This window comes from Jaculus jaculus, chromosome 14, assembly GCF_020740685.1.
Source record: "Jaculus jaculus isolate mJacJac1 chromosome 14, mJacJac1.mat.Y.cur, whole genome shotgun sequence".
NCBI lineage: Eukaryota > Metazoa > Chordata > Mammalia > Rodentia > Dipodidae > Jaculus > Jaculus jaculus.
In genome coordinates, this window is record NC_059115.1 from 41,301,800 (window position 1) to 41,326,759 (window position 24,960).

Sequence of the window (24,960 nt, forward strand, 5' to 3'; positions counted from 1 at the left end):
GTTCAGAAATATGTCCTCTTTATATGTGGGCAGAAAAATTTAATGCCATTAAAACTTGATTATTTCCCAAAATTAAAAAAAAATATATAAAACAGCATATGGAAAACAACTTGCCTTATCCCTGCACTAGCAAAATTTTCTGCTTCCTCACAAGTTTCCACTGAGAATCCCCAAAAACAGGTCTTTTGTTTCTTATTACAGACAGTACACCCAATTCCTAGGGAACCTATTAAACATTCAATGGTTTAATTGTATATAAAAAAAACAATTTTGTGGTATTAAAGAATAGTAACACTAATGATGTCAATACTTAGTAAATTCTAACTCAAACATGGTGACACATACCTTTAATTCCAGCACTCAGGAAGCTGAGGTAGGAGAGTCACCCTGGGGCTATAGAGTGAGTTTCAGGTCAACATAACCTAGACTCTTCAAAAAGCCAATAAGTAAATAAATTAAATAAGTAAAGGAAGGAAAATAAGATTTTCAAATTGCATTTAATAATGCCTTTGGAATTTTGTGTTCATAATTTGGTTAACATTTAATGTGTTTTTACACTTTATGAATCAAAAAGACTGATTTTCTAAATGCTTTACCACAAAGTATTGGTCTGTAGTCTTTCCATGGGAATATATTTTACACAAGTATTCTCTATTATATATTCAAGTAAATCCATAGATCCAAGATGCCGATGCAACTGAAATCTAAATTATATTCTTAAGGTTTCCAGTGACAAGAAATACCCTACTTGTTATGATATCATATTAATTTTTGGATCATTATAACTCTGTTGCCATTGCACTTTGCTTTGTCATAGATTTGATCTGTGTGACAGTGAAAAACAAACTTTAGTTGAAGTTCACTTTAAGCCATACATGTATGGAAAACAACCTTTCCAACCCCACAAGCTGAACAACTATCATTCTTCATTTAACACAGCATGGGTGCTAAGCACCTCAGCAAGCAGGCTTCCTTTGTGAAATTCCTAATAAATACTCCTGTCTTTGGACTATATCCATACACTTCGGCATGACAGATACTGACTAAAATTTCCAAGGGTGCAAGCCCCAGCTCAGCTATTCACTACCCGAGAATTGGACAAGTTAGCTGTCTTTCCAAGCATCACTCTACTCTTTAGCAGTAATAGTAAAGTTCATCAATGTGATGTTTCTGTGAATATTAAATTTAAGATATTGAATCTGTTACTTAAGTATTTACTATTAAGTAATATGAATATGCCTATTTTAGAAGGATATACTTTCTTTTAGCCAATTTTAAAAAGTAGAATTCACCAAGCACAGTGATTGACTAGCTCAGGGTTGCAATCTACAGGTAAATGGAACATTGAAGAACAATAACACAGAGGGTTAAAAATAACCCACAAATTACCTGCAAGCAGATAAAGTTCTAGCTATATCATTGTTATCAACCCGTCTTCCTTTGTGTTCCCATGTAGTAACATGTCACTTTCTTTGAAGGGTTTAGGTGAAACAAACTCTGTACAAGTATCCAATGTGAAAGAAATGGAGGTGGGGGAATAAACATCATGCGTTCTTTTTTCTCTGCTCTGCCTGAAAGAATACATTTGAAAAGAGAATAAATTTCAGTGTCAGGTGATCTGTAAGGTCTCACATCACTCAGCTCTGAGCCCTGTTGACTGCAACATCAGAGCTCTCAATCTTTTAATTTAGTGAATGACTTATAGATCCTTGGTAGCACCATTTAAACACAGGAAGAGTTCTATCACAATCCTGAATGTAGTCCCATTTAGTCTAAACTTCTAGCATCGTATAGGTAAAAAAAATTCTTGGCATTGAGCAGCTGAAATGAAGTGGGCACATTTTTCCAACATGCATCCCCCTCCTTCTATAATTGGTGAGGTTGTGGAGAACTCCTAGCAAGAGCATAAGATGTGAAGAGACTGAAATTATCACTCATGCAATTTCTTTGGTATTTTAGGAATGTTCTTGATTTCTAGCAATCAATTGAAAAAGGAAGTAGAAAAAAGAGATTAGCTTTAATCATGGTACTTGTTCTCAAAAGATTATAGAATCTCATACAAGGTAAATTAGTTGGATTTTCTACTATATTAGGATCAGGTCACTCCCCTCTATCTCTCCTCATAATTTGATTAAATTTTGAGTTCCTACCTAAAAAAATCCATCCACTGACCTATGAAAAAAGAATTATTCACAAAAAGCACTTCTAATAGTGTGTGCTATGAACCTGGCTACCCCTCTCATCCAGTTCCTCTCAGATCTGTGCTGTCCCTTAATATGAAGCGGATGCTTTCAAGGTAACTGAAAATAAACTAGGAAAGGGTAACTTCTGCAATCTTCTTTTCAGAAAACAAGCAATAACTTATTCCATATGAACATATCAGTAAATTATATTAACTATGCAACCATAGCACAGAAGCTCATGAACAGCTAGCATTCTAAACCACGAAAGTACCACAGGGGGCCCCAGAAGTCATTTGATCCCTGGATGAGATCCAAGAGTACTACATGTCTCTCCTAGAAATCCCACCTCTTCTTCTACTTCCATGAAGACATTTCTCTCTTCAGTATTCCTATATTTTACCTTCTTATCCATCCCCAGTTCTTCATGGAACCTGCTTAGTTCCCAATTGTCTCCAATTAAAAAGGGCTAAAGGGGCTGGAGAGATGGCTTAGTGGTTAAGTGTTTGCCTATGAAGCCTAACAACCCAGGTTCAAGGCTCGATTCCCCAGGACCCACATTAGCCAAATACACAAGGGGGCACCTGTGTCTGGAATTCATTTGCAGTGGCTGGAAGCCCTAGTGCACCCATTCTCTCTCTCTTTCTCTGTCTGTCACTCTCAAATAAATAAATAAATAAAAGGGCTAAAGCAACATTTAAAAAGGGCTAAAGAAACATTTAAATTTAAGAAAAATTACTAGTTCTGAGTTTTCAACCAAATTTTATTTATATCTTCTCACCTTTCAACCTTGCCACATACAGTACTTAGATTTTTATTTATGTCAAATTACCTTAAATTATCATTAAAGCCATATGTGTTAAGAAGAAAACACCATCAGAGATAGGGCTTCAGAACTACAAGGTGCTCAATAAATCCTCTTAGTTAATGATTAAATAAAGTCCACAGGACAAAAATTATTAAATCAATATTTCTTAATTGCAAGGCATAAATCTACTGTAAATCTAGATCTCTATTACTTATTGAAAAGAATGCCCAATGAAGGTGTTAGATAAGGAGCAAAACTAGAATTCACTCCCATATTTACTGGGGACTTTAATATTAGGATGTCCATGGTACGTTGAATATGCCTTGCACTCATAACAGACAAGGCAAATACATTCAACCATCTGGCTGTTCAGTTTAGTAGGTCATATAGACAAAAAGATCATAATATGCAGGAAAGATCTAGTTTTCCAATTTCTGTCACATCACCTAAGAGACTGAGATCTCATGAGACAAAGATTCATGACATAAGGGGTAAATGTACATCAGAGGACATTTTGCAAAGATGTGAATTGTACAAGACTCATTCATCTGAGTAGACTCCATGTCAAGGCACACTTAAACATGTATAAAGGGTATTTGACAGAACACAGAGGCACTGTGTTAATATATCCACTAGGAGGAAAATCCTAAGTAGTTTTTTTTCTTTTTAAATTAAAACTCATGCAAACCAGTGGTAAACACCGAGAAACTTAAAACATCCCCAGAAACATTTGCCCAAAAGGATTAAAATAAGGATCTCCAAGTAAAAGTTCAGCAAGTGATGTCTATATCTTAATGTCAATTACAGACTATGTGTAACTACCAAGAATTACCAAGATATGGAAACAACCAACAGGTAAATGAATAAGAAAAATACATACTATATAATGCAATGCAGCAAAAAAAAAAAATCCAAAATTCAGAATTGGTTAAGTAACTTATTTATTTATTTATTTATTGGTATTCTTTTCTCCAAGAAGAGATAGTAGGGAAATTCTGGTGATGAGGTATTTCTTTATTATGCTCACTGAAGTGCCAATGTCACTAGCAAATGCTAGGTTCAAGCCCGTCAAACTGTAGACATTAAATACAGTTTTCATAAAGCAGCAATCAGAAAATTATGCAGATAAAGCTTTTTAGAAACACATTACCTCAAAGAGAATATAAATCCTGTTTGTGACGAAAGCCCCCAGTGCCTAAAGCTGACTCATTTTAAGAATATAATAAGTAGATCCCACAGATGTGGTTAGTAGATAAAAGGCATGACACCTAAAGACCATGCTATCTTTTCTCCCATTACTACCTTCTTCATACTTTACCAGTGATGTCCCCATTTCCCCCTGCCTCTCCAAAACTGGACCCTTTACTTCCTTGGGTGTAGCCTTTGGCAATATGTAAAGCCAATCTGTGGTACATGCTTTCCCTAATCTTTACTGTGAGTGCAAACCTAGACACAGAACATCCTTCTTACTTGCTCTTCAGACATTGATAATGTAGTGCCATTCATGAGGCCATGTGTTTTTGATTGGTGGGATTCATAGACATTCCACCCACTCCTGTTGCTTGTCCATGACTAATTTATATTATAAATTCTTCTAATTTGTTGATATATTTAAAAGTTTACCAGGGCATAAGAAAATCTCTTCCATGCAACATCATCAGTACTCTTATTTTGTTACACATTTTCAGTTTTACTTGGAGACAGACAGTAGAACTGACCCTTACTATGAAATCGAGCTGCCTGGTGATCCCAAAGGTAGTTTTGATGTGTTAAGTGGTGCAGGGCAAAAGCTGTAAATCTGAAATTCTAATATTCATCTTTTAGCCCCAAAACACAAAGTAAATTTCTAAAGAATTCTCCAGCAATAAATCACCATATGTCAGCAACTAATTACAGCTGGAGAAGCACCTAGAAAACTTCAGCATCTCAATAAATCTTGTGAGATGTCAGTTCAGAACCTTGAAGAGGTCAGTGGTAAGAAGGGACACAGTGCTGCCACATCGAGGTTGGCACACATGCCTGAGCATCTTTTTAAACTGGCAGTGGGGCAAAGACTGTATCCAGAAAAGGTGACCCTGGAGACGAGGCTGTCTAAAGCTTCTAGAGACTGATGAGCTTGGACTTTTGCAATGCACAAAGTTTGGCAAAGCAGAGACTCCTAGTAGTCTACTACAGGGAGGCAACTAGAGGGTAAATGTCTCTGCAAGCTGCATAGGCATGCCACAGATAACATGCAACGCAGCCTAGAATAGGTATGTTACAGCTGAATTTCCTGAAAAAATACTTGTTATTTGACACGAAGTAGCACTGCATCTCTTTAAATTAAAATTTCCTTGACTGCAAGGTGAGGAGGACAGTGCTACTTTGGAAGACTATAAAGATTAGTGATGATGCATGTAGTGGTGCTAGGCTGCACACACTTCATGTTCCACAGAGGAGAGCTATCAGTTAGGGTTAAGTCTATTGTACCATACTATGGGTGCCTTGAAACATAATATAGGTTACAATTTTGGTTCCAAATGTCAAAGTTTCTACTCACTACATGAAGGCCAAGATCAGTTTGGCCCAACCAACCAGGTCTTAGATATAGTACCCAGCATCACATAAGAGTATGGTAACCTTGAACTAGAAGCCCTCAGTTATCTCTTAAAGCTAGACAGGATATAAAGAGTCAACTGTAACATCAATAAGGCACTTTTAACATAAGTTACAAGCCTTTAAAAAAAAAAAAAACAACTGGGGTTGATAAATCATTGAATGAACTTCTCATCATTAGAGGGCTATTTCATAAATTCAAAAGACAGGACACTGGATCTAAGACACTGCTTTACATATTGTGAAGATCTGAAAATAGCTAAAAAGAGAGACAGAGAGAGAGAGAGAGAGGAGCCGGGCATGGTGGCACACGCCTTTAATCCCAGCACTTGGGAGGCAGAGATAGGTGAGTTCGAGGCCAGCCTGAGACTACATAGTGAGTTCTAGGTCAGCCTGGACTAGAGTGGGACTCTACTTCGAAAAACAAAAACAGAAAATAAGAGGAAAATATAAAATACACTATTATTTTATTAAACAGGGCACACTATGTAGCTTAGACTGGCCTTGATCTCTCTATGTAGCCTAGGCTGACCTCCATTCATCTGCCTCAGCCTCCTGATTACAGCTGTGGTCCATGACTTAGCTTAAAGCATTCTAAGCTTTGTGTGTGTGTATGTGTGTGTGTTTCTCTGTGTGTGTGTTAACTGAAGTTCCTCATTTAGGAACTTATTCTGTGCAGCTTTAACATTCTTTGATTAAGGCATTCTAAAACAGCAAAGGGATCCCTGGTTACTCTCTACTCTGTTCTTTCCTTCAGAGTGTCTACATTGTTTATAATTATTTTTATTTGATTTTTAATTGTGCGACACTTTTGCTTAGCATCCAATACCAGATACATCTCCAAAGTCAATGATCAATAATAAATTATGTTTGACTTTATCTCCTTTCTGCTCTCTGTACCTTAGTTGGCCCTATAATTTATTGGCCCATGGTTACTGGAGGTTAACTAGAATAATGGAATGATGCTGAGAATATTTACAAATGTTTTCAAAGATTATTCTACATGAAATTCAAAGCAATGACTTAGAGGAAGCATGGATGGCCTATGGCATTGCTTATGTATTAGCATTCAGGTGTGTGTGTGTATTTTTTTTTTCCTTTTTGGAGACAGATTCTTAGTATTGATGCCATGTGGGTTTTGACCTCGAGATCCTCCCAAGTGTATGGTTTATAGGTGCTTACCACTCCACCCAGCCCATGTATTATTTTTGCAACTAAAGTGCCCCAATCACAATAAATCTCTAAAGAACAAGCAAGATTAGCATAGTTACTAGGAAAAGAGAACTGGCAGAAGAGGATGGAAAGAAACTTGTTTTTAGTTAGGAAATTTAAAAATATATTTGTATTTATTTATTTGAGAGAGGGGGTAAGAGGCAAATATAGAGAGAGTGAGAGAGAATGAAAATGGGCACACCAGGGCATCCAGCCACTGCAAAGAAACTCTAGACCTGTGTGCCACCTTGTGCATCTGGCTTAGGCAGGTCCTGGGGAATTTGAACCTCGGTTCTTTGGCTTTGCAGGCAAGCCACCTCTCCAACTATTGGTCAGGGAATTTTTTGCACTACTAAAAATGCATATTTTGAGACATATAACCTTAAAGGAGGAATAATTTTAGATGCACAGGAATAAAAAGTTAAGCAGGGTATAGTTCAGAACATATCCAGGGAAGTTAAGTAACATTAATAGCCAAACCAAATTAATAGAAGTACCAAGACCCTACTTATTCACCAGAAACACTTTTCTCTTAGATCTTATAATAATCACCTTTACTGGAAGTTGTATACTTGATTCCTTCAAACACAGAAACGGACATGTACCAAGTACAAGTCTGACATTTCCCTGCATTCCTAAGTCAGCATCTCCACACATAGCACACATTGTGTAACAACCTACTGCATAGTTCCACAGGGTGGGAGACATGCATCTCTTGGCATTTAACATCTTGTATTTTAAATGATGTATTTGCCACCAACAGCACAGTTCTGACTTACAGCTTATATAAGACAAAGAAAAGATGAAAGGTGGAACGAGATCAAGAAGAGAGAGGGAGGAGGGAGTGAAGGAAAGAAAGGATGGAGGGAGGGAGTCATGTTATTAAAATTTACAAAGTCAGTAAGCCTAGATTTCAAAAGTACTTTGAAATCTAAAAATAGCCTCCTGATGTATAAGGAGCCTCTCAGCCAGCAAAATTACACTTGACAATTTAAAACATCTAGGCAAGAATGGGGGAGCCTTTGACAGTAATCTGTACACATGACAGTCATACATTGAATATATTTATCTATTACATAAATGATTGTGTTATACTTTAAGTGATATAGAAGTAGAATATATTTAAAAAGCTAGTAAAGTGTAAAACAATGTCTCCCTGTTAGCACACTTTCATACTAGACTGCACATCAATTGTCATCATTTCTCCAGTGTTATTGTACCTCCTTCATTCTGTTTATAGCTTTCTTCAGTTGGGCTATTGTAGTGCTTTGTGATGAATATCAACTTCATTATTTACACAGAAAACTGAATTGAGTGAGGGTTTTGAGTTATGCTCTGACTTGAATGCCATCCCTGTTGTGTTTTGAATGTACAATGGCCCCTATGGGCGCATGTGTTTGAATGCTTAATTCTCAGCTGGTAGGGCTGTTCCGGAAAGTGGTAAAAACATTTTATTGGAGGGAGGCTGATGGAGGAATTGTGTCACAGAGGGGTGGGCCTTGAAGTATTATGACCTATACCTGGGCTCCACTGGTTCTCTCTCACTATTTTCTTTCAGTAACTTTGACTATATAATTCAGACTTCCTACCCTGGCTTGACAGGCCTTCTTTTCATGACTGACTATCCACTGGAACTGTAAGCCAAATTAGTCTTTTTTCCCTTCCACAAGCTGGTCAGGATTTGGTCCCAGCAATAAGTAAGGTAACATAAAGAAAAATTGTAGTGGGCTATAGTGAGGGCATAGGGTAAAAGATGTTTGCTTACAAAGCCTGACTACTCTGGTTTGATTCCCCAATACCCAATAAAGCCAGATGCACAAAGTGACACATGCATCTAGAGTTCCTTTGCAGTGGCCAGAGGACCTGGTGTGCCCATACCCTCCCCATTCTCTCTCTTTGGTCATAAATAAATAAATGAAAAGATTAAAAAAAAAGAAATAAAGAAGCTGGGTGTGGTGATGTACATTTCTAATCCCAGCACTCAGTAGAGGTAGGAGGATGACCATGGGATCGAGGCCACCCTGAGACTAATGAATTCCAGGTCAGACTGAGCTAGAGTGAGACCCTATCTCAAAAACAAAATAAGAAAGAAAAAGTAAAGAAAGAAAGAAAATTGGGAAACGCTAATCTAGACCCAAACAGCAATGGTACCATAAATTCTAATTCCTAAAAGGCAGACCAAATGGCTGAACCTTCACCAGGCCCTTATAGGGAACACCTGAACCACAAGATACTGGATAGGATAGGATGAAGTCTAACCTAAATATTCTACATCTTCCCTACCTCTCTCTCTCTTCTCTCTAACTCTTGTATATTAGTTATCTTTTTTCCTCATCATCTTAGTGGGCACTGACCTGTAACTCCCACTACCAGCATGGGGCTATCATCCACAATGAGCTTTTGATCAGAGAGACCTACAAGGTTTCCTAAAAGAATGACAGATTTCTGTCAGAGTACTTGATGACCCACCAAAGGTTAGTGGTAAGACCCTAGTGCTGAAGACACCATATGCAGCTGACAAGTAAAATGGAATGGCATGGCTGGAAGCCAGGAGAGAGTCAGTCCCCAGACAGTCAGCATGTCTAGTGCCACAAGGTGCTACATGGGCGACTGGGGGAAATGACCAATATCTGTCCAAGCAACTCATGGTCTAACCTACTTAGCAGCAAATAACCTGTTGTGATGCCCACACAAGTGCAATAGTGGCACACAGCCATGGTGGTGAACCAAGTGCGCTTGATTTGGCTAACTGATCCCCTCAGTGATACAGAACCCATAGCTGGAGCTGGGAAACAAGTCAGAACCATATCCAAACATAAATCCACTCTCCAATATCAAGCTACCATTATTCATGGGGTACAAGAGGGCCTACACCTATTAAACTCTTTATTAAAAAAGTAAGGTTTATCTCATTTGTCCTGGTGCTAACTTACTCTCCATTGGAGAATCTGCTTCTCAGATAGTTTCAGATACATGCAGATCCTAAGGAGAGAGCCACCCCATCATACCTCACAAGGGCCATAGCTGAAACTAAGAAAAATTGGCGAAACAAGCAAGGGTGCTATTTTCCTGATGAACCAGGTACCAGCACAGGGGGGAAGGAGATCAACACAGAGAAAAATCAACTCCTACCAAATCAGAGAGCCAGAGCCTCAGAGGCCCCCAACACCTCATCACTGAAGCAGAACAAAAATGAACCCAGCATGGCTCAGGGAAATTTTGCGGAAGAGGGGGCGGAAAGAATGTCAGAGCCACATGTTGGTTCATGATATGCAGAGACATTTATCATACCAATAACTGTGGGCTAACTCCACAACGCAAGACCCATATACCTTGTCAAAGAGGGGCCAATGGGGAGGGGGTAGGTCACGGATGAGCCTAATAATGGTACCATACTGCCAGTATTTGCTGAATACAAAACTAATAAAAATATTTTAAAAAAAGAACAGGATTTTTTTTTTAAAGTGGTACCAAGAAATAGGGTCATTATAGCAACAATCCTGACCACATAATTCTTATTCTTTTGAAACTAGATTGTGGAAGGAATATGAGTTCAACTTTTGGCTAAGAAACCCTTACAATTCTGTAAGCAGAGCTTAATGGTCCACATTACAAACACACACACACACACACACACACACACACACACACACACCTATACATACACACACCTATACATATGCGTACATGTATACATACACAAACACGCACGCACAAAATGTAAGTTTTATATATATATATATAAAGTATCAAAGTCCTTGAATCTATGTGAGTTCTTATCTGGCCATGAGATCTCTTTTCTTCACATAATTTTTTTTGTTTTTGTTTTTGTTTTTCGAGGTCTCACTCTGGCTCAGGCTGACCTGGAATTCACTATGTAGTCTCAGGGTGGCCTCGAACTCTCGGCGATCCTCCTACCTCTGCCTCCTGAGTGCTGGGATTAAAGGCGTGCGCCACCACGCCCGGCTTTCTTCTCATAATTTTTATCTGCCATAAGTCTCTCATCTGAACCCAGCACAGACAGCTTCTACTCTCTTAGATTTTGTTTGTTTATTTTGTTTCTGTTTTTGTTTGGATTTTGAGGAAGATTGCATTACTTATTTACTTACTTGTTTTTGAGAGAGAGAATGAGTATCATGCTACATAACCTAGACTACTCTCAAACTTGTGATCTTCTTACCTTGGTCTTGCAAGTACCAGGATTACAGGCATGTGCCCTTCTTGTATTTCCTGGATTAAATAATTTATTTTTCTTTATAATGTACAAAGTCTCTGCTATTTTAATATAGTAACAAAAATGGATTAAGGTATAATGCTTGCATTAATTTTTCTCACAAATTTCTGCCAAGGACTTAGATATTTCTCCTGAAGTTTTCATACATCATACCTTGATAACAACAATATTTGAGAACCTATTCTGTGAAATATGATGGTGCATACAAAAAACAGCATCTCGAGGCTTGGCCAATAGGGAGGGTATGGCTTGTGGGAAGGGAAAAGGTGTGGAGAACACAAAACTGAACCCAAACTGAGCTGGTACCATAGAATCCTATATCCTGGAAGTCAGACTAAAAGGTAGAACCCTCAAGAGGACCTTAGGGGGAGCGCCTGAATCAAAGGTCCCTGGAGAGAGTGAGATGAAACCTAACCTCAAATTTATCCAGTTTCTCTTTCTTCTTTTTCTTTTCCCTTGGTGCTGGCCTATAATTCCTTGTAGCAGATTGTGGTCTACATCCACAATGAGCTGTTGATCAAAGAGAACTACTAGATCTCCCAAAACAAACAGGACAGACTTTTGTCAGAACACTTGATTACCTACAAGAGGTTAATGGTAAGACCTTACTGATGAAGACACCATACGCTGTCGCTGTCAGCATGGACCATGGAGAGACCTGGTTGGATTCTGGAGGAGAGCCAGTCTCCAGACAATTAGCTCATCTAGTGCTAGAAGGTGCTACATGAGCTACCCGGGGAAAGTGGCCAACATCAGTCCAAGCAACTCAAAGTCTAAGTGACTCAGAAGCAAACAACCTGGCATGATGCTCACACAAGTGCAATACTGGCACACAGCCATGGTGGGTAACCAACTGCTCTTCGATTGGCTGGTAGATCTGCTCAGTGGAAAGGAAACCAGATCTGGAACTGGGAAACAGGTCAGAATCATATCCAAATAACGATTTTGCTTTTCATTTTCAAGCTCCCACTAACCTTAGACTATAAGAGGGTCTACACCCTTTTAATTCTCTCTAAATCAATAATGGTTGGTCCCATTTAACTGGTGCTGACTCCACTGCAGAATCTGCTTCTCTTTTTCTGATGAGAGCTGGACCTGAGGAGATAATCGACTTAGTGCACTCCACCCCAGCCCCAGCTGAAACAGAGGGATTGGGGAAATGAGCAAGAGTGCTGCTTTCTTAGTGAATCTGACATCAGCACAAGGGTGATGGAGATAGACACTGAGGACACTCAACACCTACCAATCCAGAAATCCAGAGGCTCCTGAGTGCCCATCACTCAAGTAGACTTAAAATGCTCCCAGCATGGCTCAGGAAATTTTGTCAAAGAGGGGGTAGAAAGATTGTTAGAGCCACAAGTATCAACATTTTTCACAAAGATTTTGCCTCTCTGCTGCCATAATGCATGACCCATAACCCCCATGGGTTTGACCTGCTTCCCCAAAGAGGACAGCCTCTTCAGAAAAGGGGCAGGGAAGAGAGAAAGGATGGTACCAACTTGTGTTGTTTACACACTAAATATGTCCATATATAATTAAAAAAGTGTACAAAAAAGAATCTTTTCACAGGAGGTCAAGATTTCAGTATCAATTCTTAACAGTGAATCAGTTGGTAGCATTTAAATACTACTTTATTTTTTCTAGTGTATCAGTATTTCCTAATTAATTTTTATAAGAAATATAAATCATTCTTAGTTTTAAAAATAAACAGCTTTGAAGACTACCAGTGTTGAGGGGGGGGATCAAGTTGAATCAACTGAGAGATGTGTAAGGATAAAGCAGATGACAGAGAATTCACCACAGGAATAAAGTTTCTAAAAGTATAATTTACATACATTCAACTAGATGAAGTTTTTTATACTTCCTGGTGTCCACTAAATTGCTATTAAAATCTTTTTTATAAGTTTTCTGTTGTTATTTATTTGAGCAAAAGAGAGAATGGGCATACCTGGGTGTCTTGCCACCACAGATGAATTCCAGTTGCATGCACCACTTTGTGTATTTGGTTTTGAATTAAGTATGGTGAAATTAAACTGTGGCCATCAGGCTTTGTAAGCAAGTGCTTTTAACCACTGTACCATTCTCTGGGCCCTTTAAGCTCTAAAATGCTACATGATACAAGAACCTGTCCTCACTTGGAGCTAGTACATTGAATTATCCTAAAGAGTTTCTGGAACTCAGAGCCAGTTGCTGGAATGGAGAGACTCAACATGAGTATTTGGTGGATAGTTTCGGCAATGGGTAGAGAGGAGGGAGTGAAGAGCATCACATGCTCAAATAAGTTCTAGCAGTATGAGTATGACAATGCATATGCAGATTGTGAGAAAACCTGCTTAAACTGGAGACAACCTTAGGTTCATTTCTCTCTTTTTTAATGTTACTTATATCCAGAAGAATTAATCTTCCATAAAACATGCTCTAGGTACCAAACCTGGCTGAACATCAGAATTACATGGAGAGCTTACTTGAAACAGTTTCCTAAAGCTCATCTTCAGAGATTCTATCTCCATACCTCTACATCTAGGGCTGCATATCTTTACATACTGCCAAAGTTGTCAGAGATTTCTAAGGGTCCTAGTTTGTAGCAATTACTCCAGTGAGTCTGCCCAGTCCTAAAACCAGACCTTCCACTTCTACTTCCAGAATGAGAAACAGGAGTTTGTAACTAGCAATAGCCCTCATGCAATACCATGCTTCTGTGGAGACACAACAATGCACTATTAGTGAATGGTTATATGAAGAAGTATTCAAAGGTCATCAGGACTGTGGTCCAGCTCTATTATGAACACTTACTGTAAGTTAAACCTAGGGACGGTTTATTCTCAGGATTTTATATAGCACCCTGGAGGAAGATTTAAAAGTCAATGCACAAATACCAACTTTGGTTTCCAGGGCTAATAAATGCAAGTTCTCAGACTGGGCACAAAAATCTCATTCCTTACTGTGATAACATGGCCTACAGAAACATATTTGCACAAGAGCCTGTAAGTATTTGCTGGACCAAGAGGGGAATTTTCAGGTGTTAATCTTAGGAAATATCAGAAGGCACTGGGTGATGTAAATTATTCAGAGAAGCTTTTAAAGAAGCAACTTAGCAGCTGTGGTTATAGGAAACGTTAGAACTTGTCTTGAATAAAGTCACACAGCCATACCTGGGAACCTGATGCTGACAAAGTGACTTACATTCCAATGCTGCAAGCATCCTACACCCTTCTGCTGAACACTGAAGTGATAGGAGTTACTGAAAATTGAAGAAAATGCTGTCCAAAGGCAAGAGGACTCCAAATTTCTCAGAGTGGACAACAGACCCTACAAAGGTCACCTATGTGTCTGTGGTAAGTGCCTATAAGAAAGATACGGGGATAAACAGCCTTAATTGCAAAACCTTCATTCTTTCCCTATCCTTATATTATGAGCAAATTTAATCAAAGATAGGAGTATATGGAAAAGGAAATTCTGTAAAAATGGCAGGAGTACCTTAAGGGATAGAAGAAAAGTAGAATCAAATATCTCCCTTTATAGTACTACCAGGCAATTCAGCCAGGGCACTATCACAGTGAAAATAAATCCTACTGTCTTCAGTATTATGTTTCTGAGTTCACAACTTCTGCTTTTACTGTGTGCATGTGTACATGTATGTATGTATGTGTGTATCTATTATTATGTGTGTATGAATGATGTGTGCATATTGGCATGTAAATGCCTATGTTTTATTATTTTGTTGTTGCCCCTTGGCTGTGTGTGCCTTGTGTTCATCTAGCTGATCATGAGATTCCAGTTTCTCCTGGCTCCTTGAGCCACTTTGCATTCATCTGTATGTGTATGCAGGGGAATCAAACTTAGCCTTGCAATCGTTCAAGCAAGCATCTTTAATGACTGAGCTATTTCACCAGTCCCTAAGCTTACTATTTATATGCATGAAGAGTGGGTCTGGAAATCCCAGGTTAGACCATATTCTTATCCCTTTGGTAACCTAGAACAGTGAGAAGAACTACCAAATATTTCCTGGCCCACTTTATAGTGGGCCCAAGATTTATTACTCAACAAGTCTACAAATAGTAAAGGAGACTTAACTGTAAAGAAAATGGTTCATGTGAATTTATAATGCAAAAAAAGTCCACTATAATACCAGTGATACCAATGCCGGCTACTTAAAATGCTGTCTGTCAACATTAGTATCACCAAAAAAATGTCTAAGGACAGCAAGAGTTATTAGCAAAGGAATGTGCTGAAATCAAAGGAAAGAAATGGAATGAGGCCAGGAACTATATTGGATATCAGATGGTCACTAGATACTTTGTTATGAAAACACTGGTCATTCAAAACTTTTAAAATAGAAAGAAAAAAAAAAGGCAGACTGCCTTGTACTTGAATGAAGTTGTACATTTAAAAACCCACAAACCCAAGGTAATTGTTTTCATATTACAATATAAAAGCACTCCATTACTTAGTGAGATCTTTTTTCCATTATATACATAATAACATTTGGTATTTGCTCATTTTCTTATTTCTCTAATTTAAGCTTCAAATTACTTGTTAATCCCTTTGTATGTTGGATTTAAATTTGATATGCACGTAACAGTTGTAAATATTTTATATATAAAACACAAATGCACTTTTGTGCCCAGTTCACTGTTATCCTCCATAATTAACCTGAGCCAGAATTGAAAGCAAAAACTAACAAGGTTGGACACATATCTCCAAGGTCAAATGACAGATGCACACCCACCCACCACCCCTCGTCTACCATGCAGATCTGCACGCTAATCCCAGAGAACTTTCAAACAACAATGTGATGCATCCCATGTCCTGTAAAATCTTTTTAAAATATTTATTTGAGGAAGAGAAAGAGGAAAAGGGAGGGAAGGAGAGAGAGCATGAAGGAGAAAAAGAACGAGAGACCGAATGGTCTGTAACCACGGCAAGTGAGCTCCAGGCACAAGCACCACCTTGTACATGGGGTTCTATGTAGGTTCTGGGGAATCTAACCGGGGCCTTTGGCTGTGCAGGCAAGTGCCATAACAAGTAAGCCATCTCTCCAGCCCTCCTTAAAAACTTACAGTCTTTCTGTGGCTTGAACATTGCTCAACTTCCTCACATCCCCCAATTTGTCACAAGAGCTAGAGGTGCTACTTTACCCTTTCCCACAAGGCAAGAATCACAATGTACTTTCTGTTCACTGCCCAAACCTGGGAGCAAAATTCATTCTATAATGTATGAGGAAAGAAAGGCCATAAAAGATCCCCATGATACTTCCCATCACTAACATCCACTCCCATCTGCCACTGTGTTCAATAACCATACCCTCCATGGCCACTGTACAATCCACCCCTCTGTCCTAAATGCCCCTCAAAACTCAGCGTGACAACCTTGCCCCCTCTCCACATTATTTCTTTATGAGTTCCCCTCTGTATAATCACCGTGTCATATCCCACATAACGCTATAATATGAGTTTTCTTTTATTTAACAAAGAACTTTCTGTTTAGCACATGCTACATTCCAGAAGTCTGTCCTCTCCACTGGCTATATAGGAAAGCAGTAAAGTTTGACCAAGTCTTTGGATAACATGATGGGTAAAGTGGCAGATGCAATAATCAGGGTCGATGATCTTCAATCAGTAGATAACTGGCTTGATATACTCTACCCGTGATGGCTTCAAGCAGAAAGTTAGCAGAGCATGGGTCCACTGCATGACAATGTCACTCTCCAGTAATTTCTGATTTCGAGAACACTGTCTATTCCTGTCATGTTGTGCATATTTTATTTGTATTTAAAAAAAATAGTGTTGGGCTGGAGAGATGGCTTAGCGGTTAAGCGCTTGCCTGTGAAGCCTAAGGACCCCACTTCGAGGCTCGGTTCCCCAGGTCCCACGTTAGCCAGATGGACAAGGGGGTGCACGCATCTGGAGTTCGTTTGCAGTGGCTGGAAGCCCTGGCGTACCCATTCTCTCTCTCTCCCTCTATCTGTCTTTCTCTCTGTGTCTCTCACTCTCAAATAAATAAATAAAATTTAAAAAAAATAGTGTTTTAAGCCAGGGTCTGACTGTGGTGCTTGAGCTTTCCTGGACTTGTAACCCTAGCTCTGAAGTTTTAAGACTCGTGGCATATGCCACCACATTGGACTATAGCTGTACTAGGCAAAGTAATCACCTGATAAACTGAAGGTTATGACACACTTGCAGGAAGTGCTCATCTATGGACTACAATGTCATCAAGACCAAAGTAAAATGTCTCATATAAATGACATTTTGTTCTGAACTGTAGCCTTGTACTTATACTATATGCTTGGAGCTAGTAAACATGATTATTCTTAGTGAATAAGATGTAAGGTTCATAACATCAACCATCATTAGAAAGTTCAAACAGTCCCAAGTAACGATAAGTGATTTATTATATTATGTTCAGATGTAAGGGAATCAGCCTTCCTACCTGCTTCATTTACATGATACCCAGTCATTTAGACACCAATGATGATGAAATTGTTTACTGGAATATAGATTTGTAGGATTTTATAGTACTTAAGAGCTTAAATAGCAGAAGTAGCTGGATTTCTACCATCACTACTGATTGTACACTGATTGTATACCATCACTATTGATTGCATACTCCAGGACATTTGCAGAGAAGTCTGGTACTCAGAATCAAACAGTAATATATAATGCATTTTAGTAATAATCTGTCCGAGAAGTACTGAAGCATGAATGAACAGAAGCCTGCATTCAAGCCAGTCTGTGACTAAACCACGCCTTAGAGTCTATATGATGTAAACAAATGGTTGGAAGTCCATTAAGGGATTAAAATTCTGGGCAGCCTCATAAATAGCAGGAAGAAAAAAAAAGAAAACAATTAAAAATGCTAAGTAAATTCTCATTGTGAACCTTAGAGAAGTAGAGTTATATTAAAGTAATGAAGACATGCAAGGAAACAGGTAAAATTATGAACTCCAAACAATTGTGATAAACACATTCCTTGAATAAAACAGTAAATTTACATACAAAGGTGAAATACAGAAACACTCAATACAAACTTAACTAAGATTTTTCACTCTTGAAAGGCCATAAAATCATGTAGGCTGTAAAATAACATTTTTTTTCTCTTCAAATATGCAAAACTCCTTGGTTGCATGTATATTAATAATAAACTAGTCATTATTCTCATACTAAATTTGTGCATTCAAAGCACCCATAAAATGTCTGATTTCCTCTAGAATAAATAGAAATTCATTTCCCAGTCCCGTCAGCATTAAAAAAAAGTGTACATCTCTTATAAAATTTCAATCACACTTGACTGAAAGCAACTTGAAACATTTTTATGATTCTCCTTCATCACATGTCAGTGTTACCTTTGCAGGGGATGAGATGGGAGATAGCTGAAGGAGGAACAGAGACAAGGCATGGGAAGTAGTTCACCATTTTTAATAAATAAGGTTCTTGACCATACACAAAAATTATTTCTCCAAAATGAAATATGACTGTGCTAACCTCAGCTCTAATCTGTCTTCAAACAGGATAGAGACTGCATTATCTGGTGGACAGATGAAGACACGGGACAAACATAAATCAGATTATTGTTATTTTTAAATAATGGGTTTTAAGGTCTGTAAATTATAATGTTCACTTAGTTCATCCACAACACAGGCATCATAAGGAATAGATACACCAAAAGATCAGAATGACAATCTCAAAAGTAAAGGATGTGCAAATTATGTGTCTGGCAGTAGACTTTGTGAATATATTTATCTTACTTTAGTCTGCACCACAGCATAAGAATAGTTTTTTGATATGTATAAGTAAAATGAAACAAAGAGAAGATAAATGACTTTTGGATTAAATTTTATAAGCAGACAAGCATTAGGCAGGACTTGAACTATCACATCACTAGGACTCACCACTTGCCTGTAGCTCTCTCTCTCTCTATATATATATATACATATCAATGGAGCAATGCTTTCCACCTACATAGAACAAATCCAAACCAAAGCACACAATATTTAGTTAGTAAAAATTCATTACAGGGGCTGGAGAGATGGCTTAGCGTTTAAGCACTTACCTGTGAAGCCTAAGGACCCCAGTTCAAGGCTCCATTCCCCAGGACCCATGTTAGCCAGATAAACAAGGGGGTGCATGTGTCTGGAGTTTGTTTGCAGTGGCTGGAAGCCCTGGCATGCCCATTCTCTCTGTGTGTCTCTCTATCTGCCTCTTTCTCTCTTTCTCTGTGATTCTCAAATGAATAAATTAAAATGAACAAAAAAATTTTAAAAATTCATTACAGTATACTTACTTTTGTCAGGATTTAAAACAGTGGTTTAAGGAAGTTGCACTACACAAACCCTACTAATATTTGTAAAAGTTTGTTAATTCAGAAAAAGGAAAATATTCTATAGTTATGACTAAGGTATTCATTTTAGTTACACTGCATAAAACAAACCATATTATACTTTTAAATTGTTACTGATACAGGAATTGGGTTTAGCTAATGAAATTATAAATAAACAATGACCTCATGTTATACAGTGTACAAACATACACATTACAGCCATCTTCATAATATCTAGAAATACCATGGTGTCTGTGTGCCAGATCATCAGGCTGAAAAAAAAAATTTAAGTCTAATTTTCTAGATTCTAAAATTTTTTAAACATAGGAATTTAAAATGGGTTCTAGTGGCTAGTAAGATCTTGAAATGACAATTAAAAAACAAAAAAAACACCCTCTTGGTTGGCAGCTAAGGCACGTGCTTGCAAAACCTGTCATCCTAGGTTTGATTCTATAGTATCCACGTAGAGCCAAATGGAAAACATGGTACATGCCTCTAGTAATTATTTGCACTAGCAAAAATCTCTGGTGCATATGCGCACACTCACACATGCACACACATACACAAATTAGCAAACTGATAGTATTTATTTTCAAAATTCTGTAAACACCAGTGTTTAATGTTTTCTGGGAGATTTTTCATTATGTTTCCTAAAGATAAGATAATTTATATTCCATAATAAATCAGGAATCTTCACAAACAATTCCTCTATAAAATGTACCACAATTACATGTGATTGATAATTAAAGCTGGTTATTTTATATTTCTCTATTTTTACTATTGTGGCTTGTTACCACTTAGTACTTCAGTCTGAAAGTAGAGAAAGGAGAATTTGATAATGGAGAAAATGCACATGAAACATCTATACTATTGTTTTTTTTTCCCCAATAAGGCCTTCAGTCTCATTGAAAAATCGACTTGTGCTTACTATGAATACAGATCAAACAGCTCATATATTTTTCTAATTGAAAACCAGTAGGAAATTTCAAATAAGAAACGATAGTTTAGAAAAGCAAGGGGTCATATTTAACAGTCTAAAATGCAGCAGAGAACACACTGGTGTCACCAGCATAGACATCAATATCTCAGCCATAGACTGTGGGTTCCTGGTGCACGATTCAGTGTCAATCCTGCCTGAGGAAATTTATACCAGCACAATACACACTACTTAGTATTGTAATACATTCTTAACCCATCTATAAAGGCTAGTTTCTGGGTAAGTTCTGAAGATAGACAGACATAGGGCTAATGTACTTAATGCTGAGAAGGTGCACCATGATCATCACACTATGGTCTGGAGCTCACATCCACAGTATCTGTGTACAGCAGGCATGAGTCATGTCAGGCCACATGCTTATCAAAACTGCCTTGAAAGAGCTAACTAGGTTTGAGCCCACATCACAGGTAAGTAACAGAGAGAGGGCTCAACTGAGGGTTCAAAAGTCATGCACTGGTCCATGCTCTGTGTCTTTCATGATGATCTTGTGACATCAAGAAGCAAATTATAGCTAGAACTGTTGGCAGAGGTCATGAATTCCAGCTCCTCAGGAGGTTGAGCGAGGAAGATCAAAAAGTTCAGATCTTGTGTGGGCTACAGAGCAAGCTCAAGGTCAATTTAAGCAATGTAATGAATCACTACCTCAAAATAAAAACTGAAAAGAGGGCTGGAGAGATAGCTCAGTGGTTAAGGAGCTTGCCTGCAGAGCCTAATGACTTGGGTTTGATTCCCTAGTACCCACATAAACCCAGATGCACAGTGTCACACGCATCCGACATTCTTTGAAGCAGCTAGAGGCTTTGTTTGGTATGCCCATTTTCTCTCTCTCTGCTTGTAAATTTTGTGTGTGTGTGTGTGTGTGTGTGTGTGTGTGTGTGTGTTTTACTGTAGAAAGAAGGCCAAGTGTGGTGGTGCATGTCTTTAATCCCAGCACTCAGAAAGCAGAGGTGTGAGGATTACTATGAGTTTGATACGTCCCCACGACTATATATTGAATTCCAGGTCAGCCTGGGCTAGAATGAGACCCTACCTTAAGAAAACAAAACAAAACAAAAAAAGTAGAAAGAGGGTTAGAGATGTTGCTGGTGGTACAGTGTTAACCTAAAAAGCATGGGACCCTGAGTTTAATCCCCAGTATTGAAAAATATATAATAAAATCTTTCTATGTAGCCACTTGCGTACTCAGGAAAATAATGCATTCTTTGGGTATCATCTCTTACAAATTTTAATGTTATATTAATGAAAAACCTCTACTTACAATAACTTACAGCTTAGAATCCTGGATGCCTATGTGTATACTGTAACTTTACTAGGAATTAGATACGTGGCTGAAGTCATCATGCTCTTTTCATGGATGTCACTCACCTAGGAAAGTACAGTGAGAATCAGGGCAATATTTTCCAACTAATACATTAATCTTCACAGAGAATATAATCAATAGCTAGCTACTGGCTAATTAAATGAGTCACTAGTAAAAATTTTCACATTTACATTTGAGAGTGGAAGAGCTAGGATAATGTAGATGACAAAACAAATTGTACAACACGAAATGTCGGCAATGTGCCCATGATCAAGCCTTACACAGCACGTCTGTCATTTAAGACTTCATGCTCTGACTTATTTTCTTCTCATCCAAACCAAACCTGTCTCATCATATGTACACATACAACACCTGCCACCACAGACAATTTCCATGAAAGGAATAGGAAACATGAAAAATAAATAGATATGCTGAGGTACAAAGTATTTTCATACAAAAGATTTGAGATCAAAGGTAGAGAAGCAAGTTCACTGTGATAAATAGTTCAGTATGCATTACAGAAGATCACTAAAATATCATTAGTGATTTTACAGCCTCTCATTTTCTTCATGAACCAAATTTCCTTCCTCAAAATATGACACTTTTATTAAATTAAAAGGAACATATACATTTTAAGAATTATTTTTTTAAAAAAGAATCATTAAGCTAGGCATGGTGGTGAACACTGTTAATTACAGCACTTGGAAGGCAGAGGCAGGGGATCACTGAGGCTTTGAGGCCACCCTGAGACTACATAATGAATTCCAGGTCAGCCTTGGCTATAACAAGACTACCTCAAAAATCAAATAAATAGCAATGACAACAGTAAAAAAAAAAAAAAAAGAATTATGAGCTGCATTTGACTCACGTCATGAAAGAAAATTTTAATTCTGGCTAGGAACTATGAAAAATAAACCTTACATAAGAAAGGAACTAATCAAGTAGTTAAGTAGTGCTGTTTAAAGTATCAATGATTATATATCACAAACATTTCTTAATCGCTCTTACTATCTTATTTCATTGCTTATTCTGGACTCCTAGAACTATGACACATGTTCTGTGAACACATACTGTGGGTTTGATTGTATTTTTAGCATATGACATCTTTTGGGAAAGAAAACTTAAAAGTAACAATAATCGATAGAAATTGGTATAAGTTATGTGGAATTTATTCAATGTGCTACTTGAACTAGGCATGAGATACTCCACATACTTTCCATAAAACCTCTTTTGTCTGATGTTTAAAATTCATTTTATAGGTGTACCCATTATTAAAATATTACAGGTATTGCCTTTTCAATGTCAGAACAGCCATACAAAACACATTTTATACCTATATATAGATGATAAGCCTATAACCTGCACAAAGCAGAAATCTCATAGTCAAATACCTAGTACATCATGGGCCTAACACTTGAAAGAACTCTAATTTCAAGATGCTATCAACTGTATCCAGGAAATCACATATCCCAAGGATATATGAGCTATGTGCTATTACAAAGGAGTAATTAGGGCAATGTGATGGCTAATAAATAATTGCCAATTTAACAGGATTTAGAATCATAATGGAAACCAATCTCTAGCCATATCTATGAGGGATTTTCTAGATTAGGCTTAGTTAGTTGAGGTAGGAGTGCCCTTCCTAACTTTTGGGGGCACCATCCCATAAGTGAGATTTCTATACTATCACTGGTCATTGTACTTTTTCTCCTTACTCCCTCCTCTGTGATAAAGTGATTCCAACTTCCTGCTCCTGCTGCGCTTTCCCTGCCAGGCTGGACTCTACCCTCTGGAACTGTGCACTAAATAAACCCTTTCCTTCCAGAAGCTGCTTCTGGTTGCGTGTTTTACCCCAGCAACAAGAAAGTAACTAATACCGGAAAGTAAAATTGTTCTGGCTTGTGCAGGACTCTGCTCATTTTAAATGTGAATATCAGGCTGGAGAGATAGCTTAATGGTTAAGGTATTTGCCTGTGAGGCCTAAGGGCCCAGGTTTGATTCCCCAGTACCCAAGTAAGCCAGATGCACAAGGTAGCACATGTGTCTGGACTTCATTTGCAGTGGTTGGAGGCCACAGCATGCCCATTTTCACTCATTCATTCTCATTCATTCATTCATCCTCTCTCTCTCTCTCTCTCTCTCTCTCTCTCTCTCTCTCTCTCTCATATGTAAACAAAAAAACACCTGTGGTAAACAGGAGGGTCCTATCACCATCACTAGCATAGAAACAAGGCCACCATCTGTATTTTCGGAGGAGGCAGCCATTCTTTATGCCTGCACAGTACTGAGAGAAGCTGAACGTACTGACATTTGAGTTAGGTGTTGTACAAACGGTGGTAAACAGTAGAACAAAAGGACTAAATAGTAAACCAGACAGAGAGGCAATGTACACAAAGATACAGATAGGATCAGAATTGTATAAATTTTAGTGTGAGTGACCAGATAGGTACTGCCAAGGCTGTGTAGGACAAGAGACGGGCTGGTGACTTTGGAAAGCACAGTATCACCTAAGTGGAGCCCAAGTTCATTTCAGAAGAGGGAATTCAGCCTGAGGAAGTGGTTTTACCACCAATTCTCTATCATTACTATATGAAGAGAAATGAGCTTTGAGAAATTCAGAGTTTGGGTTTACAATGAAGTAGTGTGTGTGCATGCGTGTGTGTGTGTGTGTGTGTGTGTGTGTGTGTGTGTGTGTGACAGAGAAAGAAAGAGAGAGAGAGAGAGAGAGAGAGAGAGAGAGAGAGAGAGAAAGGTAAGAACAAATCTTTCTCATCTGCAACTATTATTTGTTACAAACCAATACAATTGCTGTTAAACCCACTATAAAAATAGCACTTGACTTGTATTTAGAGGAAAAAATAAAATAAAATAACAAAAATCTCCAAACCTTCATGCACAATTCTTTCATTCCCCCATCTCCCTCCCTCCCTCCCTCCCTCCCTCCCTCTCTCTCTCACTCACTCACTTTCTGTCTCTCATTGATCTAATAAGATATGATTGACTGAGAGCAAAACAAAACTCCAGTTCAAAGAAGCTTAAGTCAAAGACAGGTTAGGAACTCAAAGAGCTGACAAATTACCAAGTAAACTCACTACAGATACATTGGAGCAAAGGGCTCAATAATCCAAGAAGGATGTTTTTCTCCCTCCCACTGCTGATCACACTTCTGCTGACTTCATTCTGAACCAACACATGGATAAACCCAGAAGCAATAGTTTCTCTTTTCCATGGCAATAGTACTGAAGAAATGGCAAGCCAGTGTCTCTTCTTGCTATAATGTCTCTGTACGAGTTGGTACAGGGGCATGTATACAACCTG

At 38.2% G+C, this 24,960-nt stretch overlaps 1 protein-coding gene across 8 annotated transcripts in view; it reads right to left on the reverse strand.

Moving 5' to 3' along the window:
• Nucleotides 1–24,960, reverse strand: part of Cntn4 (contactin 4) — a 1,052,004-nt gene that overhangs the window by 1,020,006 nt on the left and 7,038 nt on the right. The window contains exon 2 of one of the 8 annotated variants that reach the window (XM_045133607.1): nucleotides 21,601–21,707. The exons of the other annotated variants lie outside the window; for them this stretch is intronic. The gene's annotated coding sequence lies outside the window, so the exon portion shown is untranslated. The remainder of the gene's footprint in view (nucleotides 1–21,600; nucleotides 21,708–24,960) is intronic. 8 annotated transcript variants of the gene reach the window in all.